The sequence below is a fragment of the Acomys minous genome (genome assembly GCF_964271855.1).
Source record: "Acomys minous genome assembly, chromosome: 11".
NCBI classification, from domain to species: Eukaryota; Metazoa; Chordata; class Mammalia; order Rodentia; family Muridae; genus Acomys; species Acomys minous.
Genome location: NC_140492.1, coordinates 45,940,378 through 45,952,357, shown reverse-complemented (window position 1 = coordinate 45,952,357; position 11,980 = coordinate 45,940,378).

Genomic DNA, 11,980 nt, shown 5'->3' with positions numbered 1-11,980 from the left:
AATTATTTTAAATATTTACAAATAACAGAATAAGAACACAGGAATATAAAAGATAAAGGCAAAAGGGAATTTCATTATCTTATAAAAAGCTGCAATTTTCCCCTCTAAATTTATTTTTCTTGTGCTATTCCTTTCTTCTTGGATCTAACTTCAATAAGGACTAACTTTGAGAAAATATAGTTTGCTTAGAAGCTAAAAAGAGGCTGTCTTCACTAAACTATACATGGACACGTACAAAATCCAGCTAATGCAGCCTCAGAGATAGCAAATCTTTCAGGTATTGTTTATTCCAGATGTTAATCACAGTCACTATTTTACATTAAATCTCCTGGAGTCAAAATAAAACGAATTATTGTAAAAGCAAAGGAAGGATATTAATCCCCAATATCCATGGCTTCTTAATGGTTTGACTTATTACTTAAGGTTATTTATACCTTTGAATGTGAAAATATAGTTTTGTATTATTTTTAATCTATGTGTGTATGTGACATGGTGAGTGTGTGTGTGTGTGTGTGTGTGGTGTGTGTGTGTGTTTGTGCCACAGCTCCTAAATAGAAGTCAGAGGACAACAGGGTTGTCAGTTCTAACCTTTTACCTTGTTTTCATGGGGCATCTTGTTCCCTGCAGCATAAATCATGCCGAATGGCCTACAAGCTACCAGAGATCTTTTGCTTCACCTCCCTTCTTGCTATAGGAATGCTGGAATTACAGATGTGTGCTTCCAAATCCAGATTTTCATGGGCTCTGGGGATCTGAACTCAGGTCCTTGTGTTTCTACGTCGAGTTCTGTTACTCACTAGGCCACCTGGCCAGTGTTTAGTGGTAGGCTATTGCATATGTCTTCCTAGCTCAGAATGACTGATGTTACTTTGGCAGTTTGAAGTTACCCATGGTGAGGGCATTGTACCATAGGGATCTGCAAATGCTTTGATAAGAGCTTGATTTATTATTTTGTTGATTGTCTAGGCTTAGACAATGATGAAAGTGGTAATAATGAAGATGAAACGTAATCGTATGTCATGTTTAGTCCTGGAGCTGAAATTTATATTTAATGGATATAATTTGTAGAAAAATGAGAACTAGTTAAATCATAGATCACATATCATATTAAATGAGAATACATTTATTGATAAAATAATTACTATTTTTGGATGCAAATCTAATTGTCAAATCATGATTGAATTGTACTATAGATTAGCTACAGATAAAAGAATGTAACATATTAAACCAGTAAAAGGTTAATGAAAGTGTTCTGTGCCAATAAATTTGTACATGTAACTTAGAATAAATAATCTTATGCTATGTTAAGTTTTGTTAGTTGTGTGCTGCAAATATTTTGTCTTGTTAAAAGTTTAACAAGTTGAAGCACACACACATTTCTTTTCCCACAGAACTGGATGCTAAACATTTACTAGTAGCTATTGCACACACACACACACACACACACACACACACAAGTTATCTTCTCTCTCTAACTTAAAAATAATTGAAATAAGACAGGCCTTACCCCAACATTATTTAATTGGAGAAGGCTTTTGCTTTCTTTCTTTACTGTTGATACTGGAGAAAAAAAAAAAGACACAAGAGAACAAAACAGTAATCAGTAGATATAAAGCAGTATTTGGAAAGCATTGAACCAGTGACCCCTGAAGGTCACACTGTATTTGTAACTAAGTGCCGTGACACCGTCAGCTCAAGGGTGAAGTGATTGCAAATTAAATTCAGTACAAGTGTGTCCAAGCATTTGTTGTCATTCTTGTGACACATAGCTTTATTTTCAAAGTTTCGAATTTCCAAACTCCCTGAGTTTAAGTCACAGGTTTTAGGCTTAGTATGGAATTAAAAAGCACAAGGGGCTCCCTTCCACCCACTGGAGCCCTGTGGTGCATCCATGCTTCAGACCAAACAAACAACCTAACAACAACAACAACAACGAAACCTAACCCCCACACTGTTAGCAGAGCTGAAGTCTGAGTGCAGGCAGAGCGCCAGTTTAATCAAACTAACCAATATGGGATGGAGGCAACGGTTCTGCTTTTTTTGTTGCTTCAGGGAAACATCTAACATGTGGTCTACCTAATCCTAGTCACAAATCCTAGTTGACCTATAAATAAACTATGTATTAGAGTTATTGTTGGCATGCATAGGTTAGGCTTGGAGAAAACACTTTTAGTTAGTGGTACTTGGAGACAAAGGCAGAATGAACCAAACTTATTGTTGGATTCAATTAGAGCATTGAATTGATAATCTCAGTGGAAAAAATAAACCCTCTCACAATTTAGTGGCTCAGATCAATGGCTTCTAGGTAATGCTGCCCTGTCTCCCCTAGGTCACTCATACTTTCTATTATTTTCTATTATTTTGAGTATTGTCTGGGATAAAGTTAGAGGGCCTTCATCCTCGTCCTTGTGTCCTAGGCAATGGTGAAACAGCCAAAGACCAGGTCTGTCATCTCTCTGGACCCTGTGCTTCTTCTGCACCATCTTTCTTAGCAGCTCATGAAGTTATGAAGTCCTTGAAGGTCTGGTCCTGAAGCCGATACCTAGTCACTACTTCCACATTTTACTTGTTGAAGGAGGCACAAGTCCAGTACAGAGGCAGAGAAAAGGTCACGATGCCTATTGATGGAAAGAACTTCAAAATTTCATGGCAAGCAATATGGGAAAATTTTTCACTTTCGATACCACCACCTGACCTCAGTTACAGCTCTATAAATCCTTTGAAGAACGTTTGTTAACCTTTATTTGCAAGTTTCTGCTGTCAGTTCTATTTTTGGGATTGGACACTATCCCTGTTCAGAGTACATTAAATCATATAACTTTCAATCATTAAAACACACTATTTCAGATGAATTTGGAGGCTAATAGACAGGGTTGAGACTCAGCAATCACCTTGAACAAGTGTGAAATGTACATTCATATTGATTTTAAAGTCTCTGGCATCAATGATGCTGGCAAGTTAGCAGTTAATGATTCCGTGCCTAACTCCTTGACAGACTGGAATGCAGTTAGTGACCAAACCTGTTGGCTGTGTCTATATTTGGAATTTGCTGATAATTATTTTCTCTTCTAAAAGCCAGATCCCCTAACATTTTATGTTAAAAAGTAGATAAAACATGGTACTATACACAGCATTGGTGGGGAGCATAGTGTGCAATTTTTCTCCTGAAAATTAAATAACTAAAGGAGAAGATTGGAAGTAGGAAGATATTGTTTGAGATCATAAGAAAAGTTCTGGGCATGCATATCTAGTTATATTAGCCTTGGATTTTTGGGAAAGTTATCGTGATCTGAAGATAATAGATAATAGTTTCTGCCCCAAGGGGTTTTCATGAGGATGAAATGAGATGCTGTTATGAATTGCTACAGTAACTAGTGGCACTGAGTTCTAAATAGCTAGAAGTCATAGGTATTATAATTAAACATTAGCAAGAAAAAAAAATATAGTCCTCTATAAAATGTAAACCAAACGTAGCTCAAAGTAAAACTACTAACATGAACTTATAATATGTTCAATATATGACACATAAATATGTATGCTTTCTTAATTTTTATTTATAATAATTCATTTATGGCATCTTAATTTTTCATTGAAACTAGGTTAGTGAAGAAAAAATAACATTATTGCACTTCCGGTAAATTCTGAATATCTTCTTTAACTATGATGCAATGCAATACTTTTGTGCATCATAGAGACCTCTATAGTCCAGGGCCTATATCAAAGAGCAATCTGAGTGGATATGTCAAAGAATGAGCGTGGGCGACATGCAGTCTTTAGATCCCATTTATTTCCCAGAAAGAGTGGGGTTCTCTTCCACATATCTCCTGTGGAGGCTTTTAGCTATTTTCCAGTTGTCTCAGCAGTTTCCTCTAGCTTATGCCATTTATGGTTTTATAAAGCATAAATATTTTTTTCTGTAACCCTCTCATCTTGTCCCCAGTAAATGGGATTTTTCTATGGGGTATTGAAATGCCCAAATTCTCTTCTACAGTAGCCCCACAACCCTCATAAAGTATTTCTCTGACAGGAAGATTTTCCCCCTTTAAGCATCTGTTGTTATTTGTATTGCTTGGCCACCTGCCCATTATCAAATGAAAGTGAATGAAATCACAATCCCCTAGAAGCTTCTCTTTCGGGAGGTGGTTTATAAAATACAGAAGATGCAGAACTGGCCTGAGGTGAGATTTTTAAGTCCATTTTCTCTTCGTCTTCTCCTTGCAATCATGGGCCAGATCCTCACCTGTGCCCCAGCCCACAGGCATCTTTTTACATGAGCTAAAACACATGCCACACAAAAATCTGATAGGAGGAAGTTTAGAGATGTGAGATAAAGATGATAGCGTGGTGCCTGAAGGGCATTTTCAGTTGCTCCATATCAGGAAATATCTACAGCAAAAAGTAAGAGCCTGTGATCAGGAAGGAATGTACAGTATTTAGACAGTTTATACTTGGACTCGACATTCCTGGGACTACATAGGAAGAGAGGTGTTAGTAGACTCCCCGGATCTGTAAGGAAAGATGTGTGGCTGAGGAAAGAGCCCCGCTGCTGCTGCAAATGAAGCCACTTGAAAACACTGGGCTATAGCAAAACCCAGCAGTTATTGTGGTCCTTTTTCCTGCAGTGTGCCAGGATCTGCCAGGAGCTCTACTCTGCTGTCTGACTAGACGTCAGCTGGGCAGCTCTGATGCTAGGAGCTGGAATTTAAAGTCTTTCTTCTCATACTTAGTAATCAATGTGGAATGTAGATGAAAATAAGAGGCGACACTGGCGGTTGGAAAACCTCCTTGCTCTCTCCATATGGTTGGTGCGTTCTCCCAAGAGTGTGGCTGGGTTCTGAGTAAGAGATTCCTGTGGGAGAGAACCAGATGCATTCACATCACATTTTGTTGCAGTATATTGCTTGGAACTCCTATAAGATTGCTCAGGATCAAGGAAGGAGAAAAGCAGAGTATTTAATGAGGTCTCTGTGGTGGTGGTGGGGGTATGTGTAACCAAACCTGATGCTATGGGCAGTTTATACAAATAAAATTGTACAAAGGACTTTAGGCATTGTAGGAGTTCTTAGGAAATCAGGGTGAAGCAGGTTGGGTGGCAGGACTGACGAGGGCACAACGGATGTAGCCTTTTCTTGTAGTGGTCCTTAGTAGAAGTGTGTCCCCCTCCACCCATCATATGGCAGAGAAGCCGTGTTAAAAAAAAAAAACAGGAAAGGAAGAATGCCAGGCTCACATCTCTTAGCACACCAAGAATCCCTGGAATTTTGGAGGGATTTGTGAGAGTGAAGGCTGTTTCTCATTATAACTTGTGTAGCAAGCCAAAATTGAGCTCATCTGTGTCTAGGTTGGTACGGCTAAGGGCAAAGCAGGGTAAGAAAGGTGTCTAGCAACCACAAATGGTAACTTCAGTCAGGCGAAGTCTCTCTCTACTGGCCTTCTCTTTATAACAACATGGAATAAGTTTTTCTTCCTAAATGCATCTTTAAATATAATCTTTCTTGAACTAGAAAGATTATAATGCATTGAATCATTTTAAGTCAGTGAGCAGTGCTTTCATTATAATTATATAGAACTTCATAACCTTTAAAGCTTTATATTAAGTGCTATTTTATGTTATGAATGCATTCTCATCCTGGTGCTTATCTGCTCATATAGACATTAGGTCTTCTGCTAACCAGTCCACTTCCCAAAGGACAGTACTTACATTGTCATGACCTGACTGAGTGTCATTGGAAGATATGGCATTCCGACTGACCCTACAGACTCATAATATTTCCTTTATTCCTAATTCAATACACTGCTACATAGTCTCCTCATATATTGAACCAGGACAGACAGACACCTGACACAGGTGGCCAATCACTCTCACTTCAGCCCTAGTCTCTAACAGCGTGTCCCCCTGATGGGTTTCATTGCAGAAACTTATGGCAGCACTCTTTCCTTTATCCTTTCTACTAATGTTTGCTTATAAAAATGTTTCAACAAGCTTTGTCAAAATCCTGAGCAAATTATACCCACTGGATCCCATATATACAATGCATCAGCTTTAAAGTGGGGAGAAAAAAATCAAACAGTTAAGGAGAGAGAGTCGTTCCTTTCGCTGCTAAAACTTCATAGGCGTACAGTGTTCTGTAATTAAATCCTTAACCAAACCGCCCAAGAATTATTCCCTAGCTTTATTAGGGTTTGCATTCTCACATTTGCTTTGCGAGTCCCCAGATTTGTTGTTATATGTGCTATATTAATGATAGCGTTCAGGTTTATACGCTTGGATTGCAAAACACATGATCTAAATTGACACAGGCTGTTACTTATTCCTCATAATACCGTTTTGAGATAATATAGTTTCAGAGACAAAACTCAAGCTAAGAAGGGCTAATTGTAATAGTAAATGGTGGAACTGGAACTTGGAGCAGAGGAACCAAAGCCTTCCCCTTGTTCCCACTGAGATGATGCTCAGGCTTAGGGAGGCAGGAAATCTTGCCTTAGCAGCATGGACCACGTGCAGTAGTCTAGGCTTCAGAAAGAGGATGGCGGGTACTGAGTTGGTTTATAGGTCACCCCCTCCCTCAGATGTCCTGCGTCTGTCTGTTCCCAGTTGTTTCCTGTAGAAGACTGTGGACCATGTGCTCTTGCCAGCCTGGCTCTAATGTAATCCGGTGCTGCCTGAAGGCAAATGCTTCTACTAAAGTGATGATCCATTCCTTCACGTGGGTCTGGTGGCACAATTGATATCCATCCACACCTGAGTCATTGACAGCAAGATTTATCTCAAAGCCTTCCCGTTCGATAAGCTCTCATTTACCTGTTTCAAACAGACCCATCCTCGTTCATCTGTACCATCATCACCTGCACTCTGCCTGATTTGTAATTGCGCAGGTTGGATTTAATTTGATCTGTACTTGGGTTGATTCTAGGCCCAGACATTAACTGGGATCTGAGATATTAGGCCTGAATGATGAAAGCGGTGGTTATCCCAAGTGGGAGTCAAGGGAAACAGGATCTGCATGAACTGGAAAAGTTGGAACTAAATCACACACTAGGGTTGTAGTCAAATCAGGGAGGTCTGAGTCCATGTATCAGCAACCAGCAACAGGCCAGCTGATAGCAGTGACCTGGCAGACAGGCTGGCAAAACTGGCTGAGGACTGGTATCTGGAGCTATGGACCTTTGTGGCAAGCAGCCCAGAACTCTGCTTTCTGGTTGAGCAGTTAGGAGAGAGTCCTGCATCTCAATACAGACTGAAGCCAAGTTGCATTTTTTTCCTGGCCATATGACCCTCAGTGAATTGAAATATTCCTCTGGGCTCCCCTTTCTTTGTCACCTGGCAGTCACAGTGCTTGCTCAGAATCTATTAAGAGGTATGTACAATCAATAAGTGATATGGCCTGCAAATGTGCTCACTGCCTGGGCCTGAGAACTTCATAGCTTTAGACAATTCATCTCACATTTGACCTTCGGTGTCTAGTCCAATACGAGGTTGGCTAGAAACGCTTTAATACCCCACCCAACGGACACTCCCTAAAATCTATTCCAAACTTATTACTGGTAATGGAGTTTACTATTTGAAGATTATCTTCGGCTACCCTGTAACTTAAGACCAAATTCACAAATTAGATTAAATCCCATTATTAAGAAAAAAATACTTTTGAACTATTAAGGCACGAATATATGTTTAAAGAACCTTGTCAAATTTGCTTTCCCTGCAGAGGGCTTTTCATTATTCTTTTTCATTAAAATAAAATATAGCTCTGGTTGACTTCCTAAATGTATTTTCCTTAGCCTTTGGCCTGTTGTTAACCATTATTAACCTAATATTAAACCTGTCCTAGTGAAACCCAGTGCTCTGCTCCCCTCTGAGACGTTACCTGTGATGATGATAGAGCGGGCATTTCATGTACTAAATACTAATAACAAGGGGTTTAAGTGTATAGATATCCTAGCTACCCAACAGAAGCCTGCCACTCACGTTCTCGGGCAGTAATTTTCTCTATGAAACTCTCTGTGGAAAAGGGTGGGGAAAGAACCCTACAAGGCGAATGTCTCCAGGCTCCAGGCTGTGGTAAATAGGGTATCTAATATCCAGAAAATGAATATGCAGCCTCCAGGGAAACATAGGCAATGAAGGGAAATGGATTTTCAGATTAGTAAATTTAGTACTAGGGAAGCCAGGGAACTAATTTGCAAGAGAAAAGAATAGATGCAGTTGGTTTCCACCCTCCTGACAAACTGCCTCTCTGTAGCTTCCCTCTCTCTTTTTGATTTCAAAAGCTATAGCAGTCGAGGGTTTCCTGCTCCTTTATGTTCAGATAAGCCGCCCCTTGCTCTATGAACTAATTGCATTCTCATTTGCTTTGATCTATTATTCAGGCAGTAAATTCTGGCTTCATTGCACCCATTATGTAAAACTCAAATGTAATCACTGTTGCAAAAGGAGATAACATAAAGTTGTCCGTTTGAGAAAGGCGTTTCCTCTCTATCAAGAAGTCTAGTGTGTGATACACAGGATTTCCATGTAGTTCAGGCCGTTAAACTTACTGCAAACACAGTTCACATGCTATGTCTTTGTTTTGTTTACAGGAGAACAGTATGTGAAAATTCTAGTGACATTTCTATTTGTTTACAATATTATTCTGCTTGCTATTTCATATGCTATGATAATCATCAGTTAAAACAAGTCAGGGTATGACTTATGGAATCAGTAATTTATAGTCAAGTCTGTCTATTGTCAACTTTTTATTTCAGTTCTTTGGCTACAGAGCATTTTCTATTCTTCTAATTTGTCTAAAGATTTTGGGTTTACAAACTAAACTTCCCTTAAAACCTATGAAGTTCATCCCAGTTGGTATATTCAAAGCCACGAGTCTTTTAAAATGGGAGAAGTGTCTATGGTTCTCCTTACTTTACTTCCTATGGAAAGACAAGTCACTATCTAGCTGTCTTTAGCAAAGAGCGTATGCTCAAAGTCACAAGCATATGAGTTTGCTATTCTCTCAATGGTTCCATAAAGTGAAGGACATTCTGACAACTGAGCGGCTTTTCTTGAAAGTTCCTTAGGTTGCTCTCACCTTCTCTGCCTTTCTTCTCTACCACTTTTATCTCTCCACTTAAGTGCATGTGTGGCCTTTGCCCCCATCTCACTCCAGCTGCAGACAGAATCTGGACATAAAAGGGATACCGTGAGCCTATTCTAAAGTGTAGAGGTCTTTTAGGGACTTTTCTCCCTTAGACACTTCCTGGACAGCTTTGAAAACTCTAGGCTCGGGAGGAAGCAGTCCACTGGATTAGTTTCTCTCTTCACTCGAAAGTATTTTAACACACACAGGAGCTCATCATTAGAAAGGTTCAACCGTCAATTCCAAAGGATATTTCTTCATGGGTCTTAAGTATTTACTTTCACCTGTTTATTCTCTTTATTATACTTTCCCCCTGCACTGTAGCCACTTCTGTAAAACTTTGCTTGGCATCCTATATTTATTCGTGTTGTTCTAGAGGATGAATACATTTAAGCCTGATGAGATATGTCAGCAGGTGAAGGTGTTTGAAGTCCACCTGTGCAGGCCAGAAAGGCTGTGCTCTCACCTGGAGCACACAGAAATGTGGGAGAGATCCAGCTCCACAGAGTTGCCCTCTGTCTTCCATATGCGTGCAGTGCCATGCTTCCCTTACCACATGTAACACACACACACACACACACACACACACATACACACACACACACACACACACACACACACACACACACACAGAGAGAGAGAGAGAGAGAGAGAGAGACACTAGTTGTAGCAGTGGTAGTGGTCATAGTAGTAGTAATAAAATAGCAAAAATTGTTAGAAAAAAATTGCCATTTTCTTGTACTTCTTTTGCCAGCTAGGACATTGGGACCCAAGGTGCCTTTTGAACTCCTTTTGAGAGCCAGAATCTTGCTAATAATTAACTTTCTTGATCGTAAACATCAGAAGGCAGTGAGGAATTTGAAGGCCAGAGTACCTGTTAAACAAACTGCCTTGTTCTATTGTGAAAGGAAAAGAATGAGTGAATTGTACTCTGGTCTTGTCAGTTGTGAAGGGGGTTGTAAAGGGTGCCTGGTTTACAAACATGACTGCGATCTGATGCGAAGGAAACAGCTTTTGAATTTTCAAAGTTTTGTACTTAAAAAAGCACTTATATTTCTTTGTAAATAAGGAGGTACGAAAAACGTAATGACTGTAGGTTCTTTTAAGTTATAGACAACTTCTGCCTTTGGTGAAAGTTGACCTGTTTCAATTGCTTTCAGTTCAATGCATAGCGCCTTCAGTTCGCCTCTTCCACCTTCATAGAAAACTGAACTAAACTCTCAAACTAGGCAGTCCACAGTTCCATAGCATACCGTCTAGTACAAAAACAATTTTGCAGCAATCTCCCCACCTACATCTTGGTCAATATGGTGTTTTCAGTTATTTATTCAGAATATTGTCACCACATATTTTTCAGGATTATAAGAGCACAGAGTATACTGTTCCAGGAAAAAGTATGGTTTCTTTTGGTGAATTCTTGGTCTCAATAATAAGAATTAAGAAAGATCCTCCAACGAGAGAGTTTTGGGTGACTATTCAGGTAGCAAACTATCTCTGTCATCTTCTCATTTGGAAAGCTACTAACCTGTACTCCCTGCATACTGAGGTAATCAAGTTTATTTCTTCCCAAGTCTCTGATGGAGTTGAAGATCAGGTATTTTGCGTGTGTGTATGTCTGTGTACTACATGTGTGAGGGACAGTCAGGGGTCAGAAGGGGTTGTCAGGTTCTTTGGAAGTGTAGTTACAGATGATTGCTAGATACTAGGTGGGTGCTAAGGATTGAACCTGGGTCTTCTGGGAGAGCAGCCAGTGCTCTTAGCCTTTGAGCCATCATTCTAGCCCCTCACATGGTGATTTAATTTCTAAGGAGTAGGACTGCAGAGATGGCTCAGTGGTTAAGAGTGCTTGCTGATTTTTCAAAGGATCCAGTTTGGCTCCCAGTATCCATGTTATCTGGATCACAACTGCCATGAACTCCAGCTCTGGGCTCAAGGGACCCAGCATTTTCTTCTAGACGCCACATCTTCACATACACCACAGACTCATCTGTTGGCGTACTTTTAATCACTACTTTTATTTTTAGGTTTCTTATATTTTTTTCTCTCTTTTCCATCTCAATCCCTTCTAACACCCCAACACCAGGTAGAAGGGAAAGAAGGTTAGTGGGGAGCGGGGATGTAGTGTAGTTTTCCTTAGCTGCTTCCTGCCGGTTAGGGTCATTGAGTTCTTTGGGGCAAGTCTAGTCCTCATTTCAGGATAACTCCAACTTCTTAGCAGACTGCATCAACAGCAACAGTGAGCAGCAGCAGGGGGAAGCACCAGCAGCCTTCTTTCTTTGATTCTGCCCCCCACCCCCACCCCAGGCCCCAGTCTATCTTTGGGGCTGGCTTTTATCCCCACTGACAAAGACCATGCCCCCACAAGAGGTAGTTCACAGCTGGCAAACATCGCCTACCCTCTCAGGAGGCAATTATCTGCTGTGGACAAACTGCTGTGGCTCATATAATCCACACCTTGCATCAAAACAAAAACATGCTTACGTATAAAGCAAAACTTCCACAACACCCATCAAAAAAAAAACAAACCTAAGAAGTGGCTAAGCTTATGCTTACCTTCCAAGTGGCACAGGAGGCGAAGTTTCAGTGAGACTGAGTGGGATCTTCATTCTCTGTATCCACGTGACTGCACCAATGACCTCTGCCATGTTTTTGAGCACAAGGGTAGGATCAAGATCTGACTTGAACATCTCGATAGCCTGCTATGTTGGCTATCTTAATTAGGTGCCTTTGGGAGGTGGCTACAGGTGCAAACTAATTTCCAGAGTACGGAAATCACACTTCAACAGGATAATCTTAGATTAATGTAGAGAAGAATACAGACTGATTCAAATGAGTTAACACTTCCTGGTGGGTAGCTAGATATTTTA